The sequence below is a fragment of the Ranitomeya variabilis genome, chromosome 6, assembly GCF_051348905.1.
Source record: "Ranitomeya variabilis isolate aRanVar5 chromosome 6, aRanVar5.hap1, whole genome shotgun sequence".
Classification (NCBI taxonomy): Eukaryota; Metazoa; Chordata; class Amphibia; order Anura; family Dendrobatidae; genus Ranitomeya; species Ranitomeya variabilis.
The window spans coordinates 358,000,907-358,024,516 of record NC_135237.1 but is presented as its reverse complement, the minus strand read 5'-3'; positions in this window follow the sequence as shown (position 1 = coordinate 358,024,516).

Genomic DNA, 23,610 nt, shown 5'->3' with positions numbered 1-23,610 from the left:
AAAGTTGGCAAAGCCCAAAAATCTCTGAAGACCCTTAAGAGAGGAGGGCTGAGTCCAGTCACAAATAGCTTGCACCTTGACGGGATCCATCTCAATGGAAGAGGGAGAAAAAATATACCCCAAAAAGGAAATTTTCTGGACCCCAAAAACGCACTTAGACCCCTTCACACATAAAGAATTAGACCGCAGAACCTGAAAAACTCTCCTGACCTGCTGGACATGAGAGTCCCAGTCATCAGAAAAAATCAGAATATCATCCAGATATATTATCATAAATTTATCCAGAAAATCGCGGAAAATATCATGCATAAAAGACTGGAAAACTGAAGGGGCATTAGAAAGACCAAAAGGCATGACCAAATACTCAAAGTGGCCCTCGGGCGTATTAAATGCGGTCTTCCACTCATCCCCCTGCCTGATCCGCACCAAATTATACGCCCCACGAAGATCAATTTTAGAGAACCACTTAGCACCCTCTATACGAGCAAACAAATCAGTAAGCAATGGCAATGGGTATTGATACTTAACAGTGATCTTATTCAGAAGCCGATAATCAATACATGGTCTCAAAGAGCCGTCTTTTTTTGAGACAAAGAAAAACCCAGCTCCCAAGGGAGAAGAAGATGGACGAATATGTCCCTTTTCCAAAGACTCCTTTATATATTCCCGCATAGCAGCATGTTCCGGCACAGACAGATTAAACAAACGACCCTTTGGATATTTACAACCCGGTATCAAATCTATGGCACAATCGCACTCACGGTGCGGAGGTAACGACCCAAGCTTGGGTTCGTCAAAGACGTCTTGATAATCAGAGAGGAACTCAGGGACTTCAGAGGGAATGGACGACGAAATAGAAACCAAAGGTAAGTCCCCATGAATACCCTTACATCCCCAGCTCAACACAGACATTGCTCTCCAGTCCAAGACTGGGTTGTGAGACTGCAACCATGGCAATCCCAGTACCAAATCGTCATGTAAATTATACAGCACCAGGAAACGAATAATCTCCTGGTGATCCGGATTGACACGCATGGTCACTTGTGTCCAGTATTGTGGTTTATTATTAGCCAATGGGGTGGAGTCAATCCCCTTCAGAGGAATAAGAGTCTCCAAAGGCTCTAAATCAAAACCACAACGATTGGCAAAGGACCAATCCATAAGACTCAGAGCGGCGCCAGAGTCAACATAGGCGTCCGTGGCAATGGATGACAAAGAGCAAATCAGGGTTACAGACAAAATAAACTTAGACTGAATGGTGCCAATGGAAACAGACTTATCAAGCTTCTTTGTACGCCTAGAGCATGCTGATATAACATGAGTAGAATCCCCACAATAGAAACACAATCCATTCTTCCGTCTAAAATTCTGTCGCTCGCTCCTGGACAGAATTCTATCACACTGCATACTTTCTGGCGTCTTTTCCATAGACACCGCCAGATGGTGCACCGGTTTGCGCTCCCGCAGACGCCTATCAATCTGAATAGCCATTGTCATGGACTCATTCAGACCTGCAGGCACAGGGAACCCCACCATAACATCCTTAACGGCATCAGAGAGACCTTCTCTGAAAGTTGCCGCCAAGGCGCACTCATTCCACTGAGTAAGCACAGACCATTTACGGAATTTTTGGCAGAAAACTTCAGCTTCGTCTTGCCCCTGAGATAGTGCCATCAAAGTTTTTTCTGCCTGAAGTTCCAAATGAGGTTCCTCATAAAGCAAGCCCAAGGCCAGAAAAAACGCATCCACATCGCGTAACGCAGGATCCCCTGCTGGCAATGAGAAGGCCCAATCTTGAGGGTCACCCCTGAGCAAGGAAATCACAATCCTAACCTGCTGAGCAGGGTCTCCAGCTGAACGAGACTTCAGGGACAAATAAAGCTTACAATTATTTCGGAAATTCTGGAAGCTAGCTCTATTCCCTGTGAAGAACTCCGGCAAAGGAATTCTCGGCTCAGATACCGGAGCATGTACCACAAAATCTTGTAAATTTTGTACTTTCGTGATGAGATTATTCAAACCCGCAGTTACACTCTGGAGATCCATTATTGTCAGGTGCACACAGAGCCATACAGAGATTAGGAGGAGAGAGAGAAAAAAGACTGCAGCAAGGCAGACTGGAGGAGAAAAAAAAAAAAAAAAAAATTCCAGCAGACTTCTTATAACTCTCCTTTCTCAACCTGGGTCTTTAACACTTTATTGGCCGGTCAAACTGTCGTGATCTCTGCAGGCAGAGATCATAGCAAGCCTATAGAGGGACAAGCTCTCGGAAGATGGAACTATACTGACCATGAACTAAGCCTGCCGCGCAACTAGAAATAGCCAGGTAGCATTTCCTATTTATCGCTAGATGCCCAGCTCTGGCCTAAGACCTAAATAGCTAGCAGAGGGAAATATAAGACCTGGCTCACCTCTAGAGAAATATTCCAAAGAAGACAGTAGCCCCCCACATATAATGACGGTGAGTTCAGATGAAACAACAAACGCAGCAGGAAAATAGTCTTAGCAAATTTGAGGTCCGCTTACTAGATAGCAGAAGACAGATAGTATACTTTCATGGTCAGCAGAAAAACACTAACAAAACACCATCCAGAGATTACCTTAAACTCTGGCATTAACTCATAACGCCAGAGTAGCAATCCCTGATCAACGAGAGCTTTCCAGACACAGTAACAAAACTTCAGCTGTGAACTGGAACAAATAGGCAAAACAAAACATGGACAAAAGTCCAACTTATCTAGTAGTTGTCTAGAAGCAGGAACAAGCACTGAGAGGCATCAGATAACATTGTTGACCGGCAAGAAACCACCAGAGAAATGAGCTTAAATAGCAACACCCACTACTGATGGAACCAGGTGAAACAGGAAAGAGGATGACAAGTCCAATTCCACAAGCGGCCACCGGGGGAGCCCAGAATCCAAATTCACAACAGGAGGCCAATTGTGGGAGAGGGGCGTCTCTATAAAATAGCTCCAGGCCTACCCCATCATACGGGTTGTCCTATCCATATCATCTGGGGGACAGAGAGAGAGAGAGAACATCAGAAACATCCACAACTACTCGTGGTGCTCAGCAGGGAGGTACTACAACACACAGGCGCTAGTAGGAAGGCTACTGATTTCCACCTGGATAAGGGAACTCTGGATGTGCCTTCGGACCGGCCGAACTCAGCCTGCCCTGTGAACAGTACCCTGGACTGTGGACTCTGACGTCTTCAGTAAAAGGTAAAGAGACTGCAACCTTTGTGTCCTCGTTATTCATTGCGCCTTACGACGTCCACCATCACCACCTATACAACTGGGAAGCCCTGGGGACATACTTCACCTGTGGGAAGGTACACCATCTAGCTGCCATTCCATCACCCCAGCGGACCCCTAGCAGCGTCGGTCACCCTGACCGAATACCACAGGTGGCATCACGAACACCGTACAAACAACTACACCTTTAAGTGGACGCCCCTCATAAGGGCCACGGACCGGGTCGGGCCACCGTGACATCCCCGGAACCGAGAGAGATAGACCCGGTACCGAGTACCCCATTGCCCTTACACGTGGGGGCGCTCCATACACGTAAGATCTCAGTGCATGCACTGATGTCATGACAGTCTGACCTTTCATGCAAATAATGAGAAGATGTGCCAAGTACTGGACAGACGGGTGACAGTGTGTTCTAAAAGTGTCCGGAAAGGTGAGCGATGAGGTTAGTCTAAGGACTTTTTTCATATTTTATATTTTGCATTTATTATGCTCTGGAGTCTAGAAAGAACTTATACCCTAATTAGGGACTAGAGATGAGCCACCTCCCTAGTGTTCGGGTTCGGTTCGGTTCATCGAACAGGGAGATGTTCGACGAACTGTTCGTCGAACGTTCGATGAACACCGTCGAACCCCATTGAAACCAATGGCAGGCAAACACAAACACATACAAACACATAGAAAACACCTTAAAAGGTGTCCAAAAGCTGACAATCTGCTCAGAAGACTCAACAAACACATGGAAAAGTCACAACTACATATAGTTATGCGAAAAGAAAAGGGGTGGAGGAGTAAAAGGAGGAGGAGACACCGATATAGGCATGTCATGCCCTTCTAAAATCATGAAAGGCTAGAGTAAAAATCTAAACTCACCCTACCAACACCCAGACGTCTTGACAAAAAAAATAAAAAAATAAATATCTTTAGGTAGAATGGCGGTGGGTCCATTCAGAACACTTTCCTTAGAAGACGTAGTGGTACCCCGTTGGGAGTTGTGCCAAAAAATGAACCCAGTACATTAAGACTAATCCACCATTTGTCATATCCAAGGGGCAGGTCAGTAAACGACAACATCGACGCAGAACCAAGTACAGGACTATGTACTGTACCTCCTTTGACGAGGCAAACAGGCGGGTCAAGAAGTTGGTAAGGGGCACCCTAATGGCCAAAACAGACATTGAGGGGCGTTCCGGTTACTACCTGTGCCTCCAAATTGTGTCCTCCCATTGGGCTGCTTCTGTGAAGGAGCATACTACATAGATCGCTGTTTGCCCATGGGGTGCTCCATATCCTGCTCACTATTTGAGGCGTTTAGTTGCTTCCTCGAATGTGTTGTCATGGATGTTTGTAAGGCAGCACATATTATCCATTACCTCGATGACTTCTTATGCCTGGGCCCAAAAGGTTCGCCACAGTGTGAAAACACCGGTAGTCCACCTGTGAGAAGGAGAGAGCTGGAGGAAGAGTGGACACCCCAGAGCCGAGGGGATAGATTGAGAAAGAAAGAAGGCGGTGTAGCTTGCTTCATGGGTGGGGTACTCTGCTGAGTAGCAGAAATTGCTACTAGGCCCAAAAGGATTTCCAGGGCTAGATGCCATTACAAAATAGTACTTAGGTAAACAGGCGGTGTAGCTTGCTTCATGGGTGGGGTACGCTGCTGAGTAGCACTAAATTCTACTAGGCCCAAAAGGATTTCCTGGGCCAGATGCCGTTAAAAATAGTACTTAGGTAAACAGGCGGTGTAGCTTGCTTCATGGGTGGGGTACGCTGCTGAGTAGCACCAAATTCTACTAGGTCCTAAACGATTTCCTGGGCCAGATGCTGTTAAAAATAGTACTTAGGTAAACAGGCGGTGTAGCTTGCTTCATGGGTGGGGTACGCTGCTGAGTAGCACTAAATTCTACTAGGCCCAAAAGGATTTCCAAGGCTAGATGCCATTACAAAATAGTACTTCGGTAAACAGGCGGTGTAGCTTGCTTCATGGGTGGGGTACGCTGCTGAGTAGCACTAAATTCTACTAGGCCCAAAAGGATTTCCAGGGCTAGATGCCGTTACAAAATAGTACTTAGGTAAACAGGCGGTGTAGCTTGCTTCATGGGTGGGGTACGCTGCTGAGTAGCACAAAATTCTACTAGGCCCAAAAGGATTTCCTGGGCCAGATGCCATTAAAAATAGTACTTAGGTAAACAGGCAGTGTAGCTTGCTTCATGGGTGGGGTACGCTGCTGAGTAGCACCAAATTCTACTAGGTCCTAAACGATTTCCTGGGCCAGATGCTATTAAAAATAGTACTTAGGTAAACAGGCGGTGGGTGGCTGAGCTACTCTGCTGACTAGCAGACACTGAAGCTTTGGAGCAGACCTCTGAATCCCTGGCCATAGTATGAGTAAACAACTCTGCAGACGACCCCACCCACCTGGAATTGACGATGGCAACGTCATGTAAAACTCAGCAAGGGGACTAAATAAAAGAGTCTCCATTTTTTCAAAAAATTTGGCCACAGACACCACTTAAGTGGCATCAATTTCGCCAGAGTTTTTTTAAAACAGTTGGTGAGGTGATTTTCAAAAATCATCAAGCTTTTAGTCTCCCCAGGATGACACAGGGGTAGAAAAGTCCTTACAGATCCAGGATTTGTTCATTTTGATGAACGTTAGTCTGTCTACATTGTCACTGGACAGCCGCGTGCGCTTATCTGTCAGCACACCACCAGCAGTGCTGAACACACGTTCAGAGAGAACGCTGGCTGCAGGGCACGAAAAGATCTCCAAGGCGTGAGTGGCGAGCTCAGGCCATTTTTCAAGATTGGAAGCCCAAAATGAGCAAGGGTCCAGTTCCACAGTCATGGCATTGATGTTAACTTGGAGGTACTCTTGTACCATCCTCTCTAGGCATTGGCTGTGCATCAGACTTCTTGTCTCCTGTGGCCTTGCAAAGGATGGTCTAAAAAAATCTTGAAACGATTGGAAAAAATTGCTGTTACCACCAGATACGATGTTACTGTTACGATTAGAGTGATGACTCGATAGTCCCACGGTTGGCAAGTTAGAACTCAGAGATTGACTACGTGCACCACTGGTGTTTTGTGGAAAAGCAGATGTTAGTCTCTGCTGATACTCCTGCATGTGTGAATCCCTTTCTATGGCAGGAATTATTTAGCCAAATTTGCTTTTGTACCGGGGATCTAAGAATGTGGCAACCCAGTAGTCGGCATTACTTCGGATTCGGAGAATCCGAGGGTCATGTTGCAGGTAGTGCAGCAAGAAGGCACTCATGTGTCTTGCGCATCCAGGAGGATCAAGTCCTTGTTGTCTTGGTGGTGGCGAGGTGAGAATCATGCTTCCTTCGTCTGCCCTCTCCCCCCAACCTCGCACAGCAGAAATTTGATCAAGGTCTCCCTCATCTGATGAGTCTTCCATGCCCAGCGCCAGTTCGTCCTCCACTTCTTCCTCGCCTCCTGCACCTTCCTCAACAGTTTGGCTGCTACCATGCGCCCTCGGTACTCCCTCTCCCCCAGCCTCCAATGCCAGCCGCCTTGGTGCTGCCAACCTTCTTGACCTTGGAGATATGCTCCCTTCCGCATGCGACTCCTCCTGTTCCTCCTCCTCCTCCTCTTGTTCCATCACCTGACTCCGGACACTGTGTAAGGTGTGCTCCAGCATGTAAATCACCGGAATGGTCATGCTGATAATGGCATCGTCAGCACTAAACATCTTCGTTGCTATTTCAAAACTGTGCAGAAGGGTGCATAGGTCCCTGATCTGAGATCGCTCCTGCAGCGTGATTTGCCCCACCTCTTGATCTCGTTGGCCCAGGCTATACATCCTAACGTATTGCACCAGGGTTCGTCCGTGTTACCACAGTCACTGCAACATGTGCAGAGTTGAATTCCACCGTGTGGGCACATCGCATTTCACCCGGTGAACTGGCAGGCCCAACGACTTCTGTAGAGATGCAAGTCGTCGAGCTGCGGGATGCGAACGGCGTAAGTGAGCACACAGCAACCGTGCCCTCTGCAGAAGCCCATCTAGTCCGGGATAGTGGGATAAAAATTGCTGGACAACCAGGTTCAAAACGTGAGCCATACAAGGCACCAGTGGCGTAGGAAGGGGTGTGCGGGGGGGGCGGGCCGCCCCGGGCGGCACAATGCCGGGGGCGGCTCCGACCCAGAGAGGAGGAGGAAGAAAAAAAAAAAAAAAAGAGAGACGCGGGCCCTTTAAATCTTCGGGCGGCGCCGACCGCCGCCACGACCAGGCCCCCCCCCCTCCCGGTGCCAGCGCTGGCATTGGGCCCCCCTTTAATACTCACCTCTCCTGGTTCCTGCGGCAGCTGCAGCGTCTTCAGCGCCCTGTGACTCTGCGACGTCTCAGGGCAGAGGGTGCGATGACGTCATCACTGCGCGCTCAGCCTCTCTGTCCTGAGCGTTGCAGAGCCGGAGAGACGCTGAGTGCACGGGACCTGCGCTGGGAACGGGAGAGGTGAGGATTTTACTTTTTTTTTTTTTTCTTTATGTCTGACTCAGACAGACTGGGGGCAATATGCTGGAGACAGACTGGGGGCAATATGCTGGAGACACACTGGGGGCAATATGCTGGAGACACACTGGGGGCAATATGCTGGAGACAGACTGGGGCAATATGCTGGAGACAGACTGGGGGCAATATGCTGGAGACAGACTGGGGGCAATATGCTGGAGACAGACTGGGGGCAATATGCTGGAGACAGACTGGGGGCAATATTCCGGAGACAGACTGGGGGCAATATGCTGGAGACAGACTGGGGGCAATGCTGGACACACTGGGGGCAATGCTGGACACTGGGGCAGATTGCTGGACACACTGGGGGCAATGCTGGACACTGTGGCAGATTGCTGGACACACTGGGGGCAATGCTGGACACACTGGGGGCAATGCTGGACACTGGGGGCAATGCTGGACACTGGGGGCAATGCTGGACACTGGGGGCAATGCTGGACACTGGGGCAGATTGCTGGACACACTGGGGGCAATGCTGGACACTGGGGCAGATTGCTGGACACACTGGGGGCAATGCTGGACACTGGGGCAGATTGCTGGACACACTGGGGGCAATGCTGGACACTGGGGCAGATTGCTGGACACACTGGGGGCAATTCTGGACACTGGGGGCAATTCTGGACACTGGGGGCAATGCTGGACACTGGGGCAGATTGCTGGACACACTGGGGCAATGCTGGACACTGCGCCTGTGCGGCCGCCCTGCTTGTGAATCCCAGCCCCGCACTCTGCATAATGCATAACACACTGTGGGGCTGGGATTACCAAGGTGGGTGGCCGCACAGGCGCAGTCTGCAAGCCTGGCTGTGACGTCAGATGGCCAGAGCTCTCTGCGCCTGCACCAAACAGCGATACACAGCGCAGGCGCCGGATTTCATGGGTAAACAGTGCTGAGGGGGCGGTGCCCGGCGTTGAGTGACGGCAATGGGGGGGGGGGGCGCCAAACTCGGAATCAGCCCCGGGCGGCAAAAGCTCTAGCTACGCCAGTGCAAGGCACGTGTGTGACATTGCCCCGGCGAAGGGCCGCACACAGATTTGCAGCATTGTCGCACACAGCCTTCCCTGGCTGCAGGTTGAGTGGAGACAACCATTGATGGAACTCGGTCTCCAGAGCTGACCACAACTCCTCAGCTGTGTGACTCACATTTCCCAGACATTTCAATGTAAACCCTGCCTGATGCCGTTGAGCCCTGGTGACAGCATAGTGAGGAGGTGTGCAGGATTCCTTCTGCACAGTTACAATGTGGGTGGCATTACCAGATAGGCTTTGGGTGCAAGTGGAGGACCGAGAGGAGGTTGAGGAGGCAGAAGCTGTGGAGGAACTTCTAGATGCAGAGGATCAACGAGCAACTCATGGGAACGGCTAGACTTGGACAGCAGCCCCTTCTCCTGATGTCGCCGTAGTTACCCAGTGCCCAGTCACCGACATATAACGCCCCTGTCCATGTCTACTCGTCCAAGTGTCTGTGGTGAAATGCACCCTGTCACACACAGAGTTTCTCAAGGAAGCGGTGATGTTGTGTGCGACATGCTGGTGTAGCGCAGGCACAGCTTTCTTTGAGAAGTAGTGGCGACTGGGCATCTGGTACTGGGGCACTGCGACGGACATAAGGTCTCGAAAATCCTCTGTGTCCACCATTTCTGTAGCCAACAGCTTGCAGATGGAGAAATTCAACCTCTTAGCTTTGTCATGGCTAGGAGGAAATGGTCTTTTACTTGTCCACATCTGAGGGACTGAGGGCTGGCTGCCGTGCTTAGACGGAGTTGAGTAGGGTGTCCCCGGCAAACTGCTGGTCTGTGAGGAAGGTGCAGGCGGAAATGTTATGTTGCCTTGATCAAAATGTGGTGTCGATTTAGGAGAGCGCTCAACACCAGCAGGTGTTTCCACTTGCAAATGTCCTGACGACCTGCCAATCACACTGGCTGTTGCGGGTAAAGAGGTGGAAGGTCTGCATCCAAAAACATGTGCGACTGCTGTCCCCACAGTCACAGAGGATGAAGAGGACGCGGTTGCACTTGATGGGGCAGATATTGGTTGACCTGGCCCACTAGGCCGCATTGTAGCACAGTGAGCTTCCCACTGCAACTTATGCCTCATATCCATGTGACGGTTCATGCATGAAGTACTCAAGCTAGTGATTTTTTGGCCTCTACTGAGATTTTGTTGACAAATCTTACAGACAACATGAGTTGGGTCATCCTTTGTGATGTCAAAAAATGCCCAGTCTATGCAAGGCTTAGAGCCCGTGTGACCTGAAGAGCCACCACAACTTCTGGCCTGAGGCACAGTTGGGGTTAAGGATGCAGTTGATGATGTGCTTCCAGTACTCCGTCTCTGTCCAGGAAGGTGCACCATTACCTCGTTGTCAGACTCATCACTAGCATCCTCCTCCACCTCCTCTGCTGACCTCATGGACTGGCGGACTGGGGGTTGACAGTAAGTGGGGTCTACAACCTCATCATCATCATCCTGTGTGTTCTCACACCTGTCGTCATCAGAGCCAACCTCTTCCTGCCCCGACCGAAAAGTCAAGTTTTCGTTCCAATCAGGTATCTTAGTCTCATCATCATCTTCCTCATTGTCGCCACCAACAGGAGTTACAGTTTGGGAGCGAGGGTCTACATTATGCTCAGAACCTTCTTCATCTGGGTCTGGATCTGACTCACAAAGATTCTGGGCATCAGTGCAGATCATTTCCTTATCTGGATTCACAGAAGCTCTGGAGCAGACCTCTGATTCCCAGGCTATAGTATACGTAAACAGCTCTACAGACTCAACCATATGTGTTACCCCATGCTCAGACGGGCAGCTGGAGACTTGGGAGCTGTGAGGAAGCAAGTGCGATTGGGGTGACAACTCTGAGGACTGGAGTAGTTGTGATGTTGAAGTTGACATGGAGGAGAGCCCACTTGAACGAGCTCTTTATATCCGTTCAAGCACCTGCTGTTTTTGTGCCTCATCTGGAATTTTTGGCGATGCTTGTAGCGATGGTCGTAAGAAAGGGATCATATCAGATTGTCCACGAAAAGAAGTAGACATCTTACTTTGGCTGGAAGATGGTCTTTCTTCTGCAGATGTTACTCTTGCTTTACCACCTACCCCACAGACACAACCTTTTTTTCCCTTTCCAACACGCCTATTCCCCATTCCACCAGCAGCAGGTCTTTTGCCACTCATTTTAGTGCTTAACTAATTGGCAACTCTGTATCTGTAGTTGTTGGCACGACAACCGATGGATGAAAACTGAGCAGAACTGAGTGGCCAAACTGTGGTACTAGGCCTAAAACGATTAACTGGATTAGATGCAGTAAAAATTGAGATACACAGGCGGTATAGTTTGTTTCACAGGCTGGCTACTCTGCTGACGTGCAGACACTGCTCCTAGGCCCTAAACTATTAACTGGATTAGATGCCGTAAAAATTGAGATACACAGGCGGTATAGTTTGTTTCACAGGCGGGCTACTCTGCTGACGTGCAGACACTGCTCCTAGGCCCAAAACTATTAACTGGATTAGATGCAGTAAAAATTGAGATACACAGGCGGTATAGTTTGTTTCAAAGGCGGGCTACTCTGCTGACGTGCAGACACTGCTCCTAGGCCCAAAACTGTTAACTGGATTAGATGCAGTGAAAATAGAGATACGCAGGCGGTGTAGTAAGTTTCACAGGCGGGCTACTCTGCTGACATGCAAACACTGCTACTAAGCCCAAAACCCCAAAACTATTAACTGGATTAGATGCAGTAAAAATTGAGATACACAGGCGGTATAGTTTGTTTCACAGGTGGGCTACTCTGCTGATGTGCACACACTGCTACTAAGCCCAAAACCCCAAAACGATTTACTGGGTTAGATGCAGTAAAAATTGAGATACACAGGTGGTATAGTTAGCTTCACAGGCGGGCTACTCAGATGACTATCAGACAATGCTACTAGCCCAAAAGGATTGGCTGAGCTAGATTACACCAAATGCTGTGACTAACACTTGTACAGCACTGGCTCAGACCTGCCTGGCAAACAGTGCTATGAACTGCTGTAACCTACCCTGAAAAGGGCTGATATTACAACTAGTCCCAACTCCCGACTCCCTAAACCTATCTCTCAGAAAATTCGCTGGCAAAAAAAGACTCTTTGACTGTATTGCACTCACAGCAGCAGCGGTGCCGTCTAACACTAAGCTGCAGCAGTGAGGAAATGGTGGCGTCGGGGCAAATGGCTGGTTCTTATAGGGCAAGGACATGTGACATACACAGCCAATGACACATGCCCTTGCTTGTGTGCATCACATGCACATTGCTGTGTGTGCACACTGTGCACACTGCTGATAGGCTGAGAGACTGCACCGCCCCTCTGTAAATGCGGCAAAGAAAAAAAAAATGGAGATCGGCGTTATTTCAGCACAGATGTATCCCCCGCCCCCCTGCCCACTATACACTGAAACAGTCCATTAACAATGATAAACAGTTTTAATGTGCAAATCAAGCTAGGCTTTTAGTGAACGAACAGTTATCGAACAGAGACTCGAACAGACGAATTTTAAGCAAATTGTTCGGGTTCGTCAAACGACTCGAACACCACCCAAAACAGCTCGAATTTGAAATTGGCAAACAGTTCGACTCGAACACTGCTCATCTCTATTAGGGACATTAAATTTGTGGAGAATAATGTCTCTGAAAATCAAATTTCCCAGAAAAATCTTCACAAGCAGGTAAATTGAAATTTTGCCTGACATGCTCAACTCTAGCTGCTGTGTCTGGTCCATTTTATAATATCTAATGGTAGAAACTAATTGGCTTTTTGAGTTCATGAACTGTAGAATACATGGCACCCTGAAGACTAGCTCAGTATATACATCTCACTTCATCTATCCAGATACAGTAAAATCCTAATCATTTCACATTACTGCATTATACAAGTAAGACTCTGGGTCTGAGTTCATAACATTGCCATAATTTTCAAAATAACCTACCAACATTTTTAATTGATTACTTAAAAAATCTTGGAGCATCAGTAGCTCCGTTGAAATTTGTTTAGTATATTTTACTAGCTTTTAAGCTTTAACCCCTTAACGACCGCCGATACACCTTTTAACGGCGGCAGTTAAGGGTACTTAAACCACAGCGCCGTTAATTAACGGCGCTGTTGAAAAAGTGAATAGCGCCCCCCAGAGTCGGATTTTCTCTGGGGTCTCGGTTGCCGGGGGTAGCCGAGACCCCAGAGAACATGATTCGGGGGGTTTTTACTGACCCCCGAGTTGCGATTGCCGGTAATTAACTGTTTACCGGCGGTCACAACAACAACAAAAAAAGTGATTTGTCATTTAATTTCTCTTTCCTCCGATGTGATCGCACATCGGAGGACAGAGAAATGGGGTCCCCGATCGCCCCCCGATACTTACCTATCTCCCCCGGTGCTCCTCGTGGCTCCCGATGGACGCCGCCATCTTTTTCCGGGAAAAAAAGGCGGGCGCATGCGCAGTGCGCCCGCCGCCCGGCACCCGGAAGATCTTTGGGACCCCAAAGAACATGATCAGGGTCAGTTTTTACTGACCCCTGTTTTGCGATCGCCGGTAATTAACTGTTTACCGGCGACCGCAAAAAAAAAAAAAAAGCGATGTCATTCTCTGTCCTCTGATGTGATCGCACATCAGAGGACAGAGAAATAGGGGGATCGGGGACCCTGTTATACTTACCGGTGTCCCTGGGTCCTCCTGCTTCTTCTGCTGGCCGCCGGCTTCTTGCTCCGGTAAGAAAATGGCGGGCGCATGCGCAGTGTGCTCGCCATGATCTGCCGGCTGGCAGAGAAAAATTTTTCCTCTTGTTTTATTTTGGTCACTGTGAGATCCTATCACGGTGATCAAAATAAAAAAATAGTAAATAACCCCCCCCCCCTTTATCACCCCCTTAGTAACCAAAAAATAATAAAATAAAAAAAAGTATGTATTTCTATTTTCCAATTAGGGTTAGGGCTAGGGGAAGGGTTAGGATATGTGCACACGTAGAATGGTTCTCTGCAGATTTTTCCGCAGCGGATTTGAGAAATCCGCAGGGCCAAAACGCTGCATTTTTCCTGCGTACTTATCGCGGATGTACCGCGGTTTTACACCTGCGGTTTTCTATTATGGAGCCGGTGTAAAACCGCTGCGGAATCCGCAAGAAAGAAGTGACATGCTGCGGAATTTAAACTGCTGCGTTTCCGCGTGGATTTTTCTGCAGCATGGGCACAGCGTTTTATGTTTCCCATAGGTTTACATTGTACTGTAAACTCATGGGAAACTGCTGCAGACCTGCAGCTGCGGTAACGCTGCGGATCCGCAGCAAAATCCGCAACGTGTGCACATAGCCTTAGGGTTAGGGCTAGGGTTAGGGCTTGGGTTAGGGTTAGGGTTAGAGCTAGGATTAGGGTTAGGGCTAGGGTTAGGGTTGTGGCTAAAGTTAGGGTTAGGGTTGGGGCTAGGTTTAGTGCTAAAGTTAGGGTTTGGGCTAAAGTTAGGGTTAGAGTTGGGTTAGGGTTTGGATTAGGGTTGGCATTACAGTTACATTTGGGAATAGGGTTAGGTTTGGGATTAGGGTTAAGGTTAGGGTTGGGATTAGGGTTAGGGGTGTATTGGGATTAGGGTTAGGTTTTGAGGTTAGGTTTGAGATTAGGATTAGGGGTGTGTTGGGTTTAGGGTTTTGATTAGGGTTATGGTTAGCTTTGGGATTAGGTTTAGGGGTGTTTTGAGAGTTAGGGTTGTGATTAGGATTATTGATCGGGTTGGGATTAGGGTTAGGGGTGTGTTGGGGTTAGGGTTGGAGTTAGAATTGGGGGGTTCCACTGTTTAGGTACATCAGGGGGTCTCTAAACGCCACAGCCAATTTTGCGCTCAAAAAGTCAAATTGCAGACCATTCTATCAAAGTCTGCATTCCAAAACGGTGCTCCTTCCCTTCCGAGCTCTGCCATGCGCCCAAACAGTGGTTTACCCCCACATATGGGGTATCAGCCTACTCAGCATAAATTGCACAATACATTTTGGGGGCCAATTTCTCCTGTTACCCTTGTGAAAGTAAAAATTTTGGGGTGAAATCATTTTTGTGGAAAAAATATGATTTTTTTTATTTTCATGGCTCTACATTATAAACATCTGTGAAGCAGTTTGGGGTTCATAGTGCTCACCACACATCTAGATAAGCTCTTTGGGGGGTCTAGTTTCCAAAATGGGGTCACTTGTGGGGGGTTTCTACTGTTTAGGTACATCAGGAGCTCTGCAAATGCAACATGACGCCCACAGACCATCCCATCTAAGTCTACATTCCAAGCGGCACTCCTTCCCTTCCAAGCCCTGATGGGTGTGCAAACAGTGCCCCCCCACATATGGGGTATCAGCGTACTCAGGACAAACTGGTCAACTGATTTTGGGGTCAAATGTCTCTTGTTACCCTTAAGAAAATAAAAAATTGCAGGCTAAAAATTAATTTTTGAGGAAAAAAAAAAGGATTTTTTATTTTCACGGCTCTACGTTATAAATTTCTGTGAAGCACTTGGGGGTTTAAAGTGCTCACCACACATCTACATAAGTTCCTTAAGGGGTCTAGTTTCCAAAATGGTTTCATGTGTGGGGGGTTTCTACTGTTTAGGCACATCAGGGGCTCTCCAAACGCGACATGGTGTCCGATCTCAATTCCAGCCAATTCTACATTGAAAAAGTAAAACGGCACTCCTTCTCTTCCAAGCTCTGCGGTGCGCCCAAACAGTGGTTTACCCCCACATATGGGGTATAGGCGTATTCAGGAGAAATTGCACAACAAAATTTATGGTTAGATTTCTGTTTTTACACTAGTGAAAATAAAAAAAATGGTTCTGAATTAAAATGTTTGCAAAAATTTTTTAAATATTCAGTTTTTCCTTCCACATTGTTTCAGTTCCTGTAAAGCACGTAAAGGGTTAATAAACTTCTTGAATGTGGTTTTGAGCACCTTGAGGGGGTGCAGTTTTTAGAATGGTGTCATACTTGGTTATTTTCTATCATATAGACCCCTCAAAATGACTTCAAATGTGATGTGGTCCCTAAAAAAAAATGGTGTTGTAAAAATGAGAATTTGCGGTTCAACTTTTAACCCTTATAACTCCCTAAGGCTACTTTCACACTAGCGTTTTTCTGCAGACGTCGAAATGCATCGTTTTGTGGAAAAAACGCATCCTGCAAAATGTCCCGCAGGATGCGTTTTTTTCCCATAGACTTGTATTGGCGATGCATTGCGACGGATTGTCATACATCGTGTACGTCGTACGACGGATGCGTCGAAAATTGGCGACACGTCGTCTTGAAAAAACGTTGATTGTAACTTTTTTGTCTCCGCCTAAAAAACGTGTCGCGACGCATCCTGCGGCATGCGTCGTTAGCTACAATGGAAGCCTATGGACGCAGGATCCGTCGAGACATGTCGTACGACGCAATGCAGCGCTGCAATACGTTTTTTTACACTGAGCATGCTCAGAAGCAGGATTTTGTAGCCAATTGGCCAGACACCCCCAAATCTATATAAACCTGGCCTGGGCCTTCAACCCCACATATGCCAGCAAGAACCCTACATAGAAGAAGCCTGCCAGCAGGACTCCAGCGTGCCAGCAAGACCCCGGCCTGCCAGCAAGACCCCGGCCTGCCAGCAAGACCCCAGCCTGCCAGCAAGACTCCAGAGTGCCAGCAAGACTCCAGAGTGCCAGCAAGACTTCTGTCTGCCAGCAAGACTCCAGCCTGCCAGCTAGACTCCTGCCACACCCAAACTCCAGCCACCATAGAGCCAGTGTGAGTATTGCCATTTTTGTGTGCATCTGTGTGCATGTCTGTGTGTGCGTGTGCATTTGTGTCTGTATGACGTACTGACTACAGCATGGGCTAAAAACCTGAATATAGCCAGAGGCATGCGATCGTCCTGCAACAGCCCGAGTTCAGATCCACCCTGAGGCCTGCCACTGTGAAGACAGCCAGCTCCAGCCAGAGGACTGCCAGCCTTTTTACGTGTGTATGTGTGCGTGTCTGTATGCGTCTTGTGTTTGGGTCCGCCTGTGTGCTTTTGTACATCTGTGTGTGTTTGCATAAAGCATATGTGCTCTTGTGTGTGTGTGCATCTGTGTATTTTCGTACAGCTGTGTGCTTTTGTATGTATGCCTTCACCTGCCTGCACCGTATGCCTTCGCCAATGTTATGACTGTTCATGTGTTATGCTTGTGTTATGCCTGCGCCTGTGTGCTTTTGTGCGTGTGCATGCACCTGTGTGCTTTCAGGCATGTTTGTGTGCGTCTTGGTGATTGCATGTGCATACGTCCATGCCTTTTGGTTAATTCCCTTTTTCTGATGTATTTACCAAGTATAGTGGTCTGTGCAGCCCGTGGTTTCAACGTGTGAGCGTGTGTCTTGCGGTTTTTTTAGTTTCTCTTTAAAATTGTTTTTTTTTTTTTAACAAATCGGATGTATTTTTACCAAGTATAGTGGTCTGTGCAGCATGTGGTTTCAATGTGTGAGCGTGTGTATTGTGTGTGGTTTTTTTTTCTATTTAAAATTGTTGTTTTTTTTATTACTGTTGAAACCATTCCCAGTTGATGTACTTGTATTTAAAATAAAGAGCATTTTAGCTCCTAATTGTTATGTTTTAAACAAAAAAAAAGGAAATAAAAAAGAAATTAATAAAATGTTTAATAACAAATGTCCGTAGTATCATTTCAGAAAGGAAAATTTAAAAATGGTGTATGTACAAATGGTAACACATGCAATACAGAGTTGGTTGAGGGTTTATTTTTTAACCCCTTTCTGACATCGGACGTACTATCCCGTCGAGGTGGGGTGGGCCCGTATGACCACCGACGGGATAGTACGTCCAGTGCGATCGGCGGCGCTCACGGGGGGAGCGCAGCCGATCGCGGCCGGGTGTCAGCTGCCTATCGCAGCTGACATCCGGCACTATGTGCCAGGAGCGGTCACGGACCGCTCCCGGCACATTAACCCCTGGCACACCGCGATCAAACATGATCGCGATGTGCCGGCGGTGCAGGGAAGCATCGCGCAGGGAGGGGGCTCCCTGCGGGCTTCCCTGAGCCCCCCGCAGCAACGCGATGTGATCGCGTTGCTGCGAGGGTCTTACCTCCCTCCCTGCCTGCTCCAGACCCGGATCCAAGATGGCCGCGGATCCGGGTCCTGCAGGGAGGGAGGTGGCTTCACAGAAGCCTGCTCAGAGCAGGCACTGTGAAGCAGCCTGCACTTCTCTCAGATCGGTGATCTGTCAGAGTGCTATGCAAACTGGCAGATCACCGATCTGTATTGTCCCCCCCTGGGGCAAAGTAAAAAAGTAAAAAAAAAAATTTCCAAATGTGTAAAAAAAAATAAAAAAAAATATTCCAAAATAATGAAAAAAAAAAAAATATTATTCCCATAAATACATTTCTTTATCTAAATAAAAAAACCAAACATTAAAAGTACACATATTTAGTATCGCCGCGTCCGTAACGACCCGACCTATAAAACTGGCCCTCTAGTTAACCCCTTCAGTAAACACCGTAAGAAAAAAAAAAAAAAACGAGGAAAAAAACAACGCTTTATTATCATACCGCCGAACAAAAAGTGGAATAACACGCGATCAAAAAGACAGATATAAATAACCATGGTACCGCTGAAAGCGTCATCTTATCCCGCAAATAACGAGCCACCATACAGCATGATCAGCAAAAAAATAAAAAAGTTATAGTCCTGAGAATAAAGCGATGCAAAAATAATTATTTTTTCCATAAAATAGTTTTTATCGTATAAAAGCGCCAAAACATAAAAAAACATAAAAAAATAATATAAATGAGGTATCGCTGTAATCGTACTGACCAGAAGAATAAAACTGCTTTATCAATTTTACCAAAGGCGGAACAGTATAAACGCCTCTCCCAAAAGAAATTCATGAATAGCTGGTTTTTGGTCATTCTGCCTCACAAAAATCGGAATAAAAAGCGATCAAAAAATGTGACGTGCCCAAAAAGTTACCAATAAAAACGTCAACTCGTCCCGCAAAAAACAAGACCTCACATGACTCTGTGGACCAAAATATGGAAAATTTATAGCTCTCAAAATGTGGTAACGCAAAAAATATTTTTTGCAATAAAAAGCGTCTTTCAGTGTGTGACGGCTGCCAATCATAAAAATCCACTAAAAAACTTGCTATAAAAGTAAATCAAACCCCCCTTCATCACCCCCTTAGTTAGGGAAAAATAAAAAAAATGTATTTATTTCCATTTTCCCATTAGGGCTAGGGTTAGGGCTAGGGTTGGGGCTAGGGTTAAGGCTACAGTTAGGGTTGGGGCTAAAGTTAGGGTTAGGGTTGGGGCTAAAGTTACGGTTAGGGTTTAGATTACATTTACGGTTGGGAATAGGGTTGGGATTAGGGTTAGGGGTGTGTCAGGGTTAGAGGTGTGGTTAGGGTTACTGTTGGGATTAGGGTTAGGGGTGTGTTTGGATTAGGGTTTCAGTTATAATTGGGGGGTTTCCACTGTTTCGGCACATCAGGGGCTCTCCAAAGGCGACATGGCGTCCGATCTCAATTCCAGCCAATTCTGCGTTGAAAAAGTAAAACAGTGCTCCTTCCCTTCCGAGCTCTCCCGTGTGCCCAAACAGGGGTTTACCCCAACATATGGGGTATCAGCGTACTCAGGACAAATAGGACAACAACCTTTGGGGTCCAATTTCTCCTGTTACCCCTGGGAAAATACAAAACTGGGGGCTAAAAAATAATTTTTGTGGGAAAAAAAAGGATTTTTTATTTTCACGGCTCTGCGTTATAAACTGTAGTGAAACACTTGGGGGTTCAAAGTTCTTACAACACATCTAGATAAATTTTGGTGTCCAATTTCTCTTGCTACCCTCGGGAAAATACAAAACTGGGGGCTAAAAAAATAATTTTTGTGGGAAAAAATTTTTGTTTTATTTTTACGGCTCTGCATTATTGACTTCTGTGAAGCCCTTGGTGGGTCAAAGCGCTCAAAACACATCTAGATAAGTTCCTTAGGGGGTCTACTTTCCAAAATGGTGTCACTTGTGAGGGGTTTCAATATTTAGGCACATCAGTGGCTCTCCAAACGCAACATGGCGTCCCATCTCAATTCCTGTCAATTTTGCATTGAAAAGTCAAACGGTGCTACTTCCCTTCCGAGCTCTCCCATGCGCCCAAACAGTGGTTTACCCCCACATATGGGGTATCAGCATACTCAGGACAAATTGTACAACAACTTTTGGGGTCCAATTTCTTCTCTTACCCTTGGGAAAATATAAAATTGGGGGTGAAAAGATAATTTTTGTGAAAAAATATGATTTTTTATTTTTACGGTTCTGCATTATAAACTTCTGTGAAGCACTTGGTGGGTCAAAGTGCTCACCACACCTCTAGATAAGTTCCTTAGGGGGTCTACTTTCGAAAATGGTGTCACTTGTGGGGGGTTTCAATGTTTACGCACATCAGGGGCTCCCCAAACGCAACATGGCTTCCCATCTCAATTCCAGTCAATTTTGCATTGAAAAGTCAAATGGCGCTCCTTCGCTTCCGAGCTCTGTCATGCGCCCAAACAGTGGTTTACCCCCACATATGGGGTATCGGTGTACTCAGGACAAATTGTACAACAACTTTTGGGGTCCATTTTCTCCTGTTACCCTTGGTAAAATAAAACAAATTGGAGCTGAAGTAAATTTTTTGTGAAAAAAAGTTAAATGTTCATTTTTATTTAAACATTCCAAAAATTCCTGTGAAGCACCAGAAGGGTTAATAAACTTCTTGAATATGGTTTTGAGCACCTTGAGGGGTGCAGTTTTTAGAATGGTGTCACACTTGGGTATTTTCTATCATATAGACCCCTCAAAATGACTTCAAATGAGATGTGGTCCCTAAAAAAAAATGGTGTTGTAAAAATGAGAAATTGCTGGTCAACTTTTAACCCTTATAACTCCCTAACAAAAAAAAATTTTGGTTCCAAAATTGTGCTGATGTAAAGTAGACATGTGGGAAATGTTACTTATTAAGTATTTTGTGTGACATATCTGTGTGATTTAAGGGCATAAAAATTCAAAGTTGGAAAATTGCAAAATTTTCAAAATTTTCGCCAAATTTCCATTTTTTTTGCAAATAAACGCAGGTAATATCAAAGAAATTTTACCACTGTCATGAAGTACAATATGTCACGAGAAAACAGTATCAGAATCGCCAAGATCCGTTGAAGCGTTCCAGAGTTATAACCTCATAAAGGGACAGTGGTCAGAATTGTAAAAATTGGCCCGGTCATTAACGTGCAAACCACCTTTGGGGGTGAAGGGGTTAATAAAGGTAGTACTTTAAATGTTTTTTTGGGGAGGGGAATTTTTAAAGGGATTTTTGAAAATAAAATATGTGGTAAATATCTTTTAACATGGTGGGTTCACATTTCAATTTAATTTTTTTTTTGTACATGGAAATGGTTAGGTGCACCGGGTATATTTGTTTTTGGGTTTGGGTGTTCACCTTCATGAACATTGCTCACATCATTTTAGCAGGGTGGTTATCGTTAAACATTTCCTACTTCGGGGGGTGGTCTAACTATAAATTCATTATACCTACAGATCCACCAGGTACCAAAGCCATCCAACAGGGACCACCCAGACGTGCACACATCTGGAATTGTTCCTTAAGTAAGTTTTGAAGACCCTAAATCTGCGAATTCAATGTGTATAGCAGATTGCAAGTGTATTTTTACTTACAGAGCCATCAGGGACCACAGCCACCTGCCATCCCACAGGGACCACCCAGAGACCACAGCCACCTCTGCAACACCCAGACGTGCACACATCTTGAATTTTTTCATAGTAAGTTTTGAAGACCCTAAATCTGCGAATGCAATGTGTATAGCAGATTGCAAGTGTCTTTTTACTTACAGAGCCACCAGGGACCACAGCCACCTGCCATCCCACAGGGACCAAAGCCACCTGCCATCCCACAGGGACCACCCAGAGACCACAGCCACAATGTCCTCTTCTGACAGCCCTCCTCCACAGCAACAGCGTGTATCGGTAAGTTAACAAAAACTTTAAAATGGTTTTGTTTTTATACTTTACATTTTTGTTAATCACTACATGCATTAATTATGTTTAAACAGGAAGCTGAATCACATGAGGAGCTATCAGAAGGGGACGAGACGGGTGGAGAGATGAAAATAGTGGAGGGACCGAGTGTAAGTTGTGGCGAAACAGTTGCTTCACACATCACACTGCACCAAACACCAAACAGAACTTCATACATAACTGAACACATAAAACATATGCCTACATTAAAGATAATTATTTTCCTTTTTTTTCAGTCTCCTGCTGCTGCACATTCTCAACACCATGAAGGTTCTCCCAGCCGCTCCCAGAGTCGGTGTAATCGTCGCCACGGTCGGCCATCAGTGAGTTGTAAAATGCCTCATTGAGGAGGTTCGTGAGCAGGAGCTGCTGTGGAACATGGCTGACCGCAGGCATGCCGATACCCATGTGACCCGTCAGCTCTGGGAGGAAGTATGCCACAATGTATTGCCAAGGTGGGTGTTAGGGGTCGAGTTCCTGCCTCTGCACAGGGGGAATCTCAGGCCATCTCCGCTGCAGTCTCCCATTCTTCTCCTGCCGCAGTGGAGCCTGCTCAGCAGAGACATCGGTCCCAGCGTCTTGCTCAGTCCCACTCTGTACAAAGAGTTACTGCTGCTTTTCCTGCTTCTGCCATTGAAGTCAGTGCTGGGCAGCGGCGAGCCGACGCTTCTGGGACTAAGTCTTGCTCTTCTCATTCTGAGCATGCCCTGAGAAAAATTTCTAAGTGGAGATCGAGGGTCACATGTCAGATACTGCAGCTAAGTCCATTGGTCCTTTCAGGAAGGTCCTGTAGGTGCTAGGACTAAGTCCTGCTTGGCACACACTGAGCATGCCCAGTGCAAGATCTCTCAGTGGAGATTTAGGGTCACATGCTCAGGTATGGCAGCCTCTCATTGGTCCTTCTAGGAAGGCCTTTTACTTGCTGCAGCTATATAAGGCTCGCATGGCCGCACGGCCGCACGGCCATGCGCTAGTATTGCTTTCATTTATGTACTTTGCGCCAGTGTGGTCTTGTATGAGTGTGTTCAGGGACCCGGCTGAAATAAGCCCCTAGAATGCTGGCACCTCCAGCGAGGAGTTCGTATGCTTGTGTGTTCAGGGACCTGGCTGAAATAAGCCCCTAGAATGCTGGCACCTCCGGCGAGGAGTTTCGTGTGCGTGCAAGACCACTGACTGCTCTTGTTTAGACAGTTAGCCTGTGCCTCTGTGGTGTCTAACAGGGCACAGCGCTTTGAGTCCACGGCTGCTCTGTGAAGTAACAGAGTTAGCTAACACTGCCATTAGTTCCGCTATTTGCTAGCAGCAGGTTCTCCTGCACGGTGGACCCCGGGCTGCGAACGCATCTATCCTAATAAAATATATACTTTCATTAGGTGCGTTCCGCTAGCCCTATCACAACATAATACTAGCGCCAGGGTCTGGCTAGTAAATGGCGGACATACAGCAATCTTTGCGGTATATCCAGCAGCTGGAGGGTAGGTTGGCGGCTCTCGAGAGCTCAACCTCAGCTGTGGATATTTCCGCAGCTGCTGTACAGGCTGCTAGCGTGGCTGCAGCAACTTTGTCCACTGCCACCCCTGTTCCGACATTTTCGCGCCTCCTGCTCCCAGAAAAATTTTCTGGAGAAAGCAGATCTTGTAGGGGATTCGTGAGTCAGTGCTCTATTCACCTTGAGCTTCTGGCTGCACGTTTTCCCACAGAGCGGGCTAAGGTGGGATTTATTGT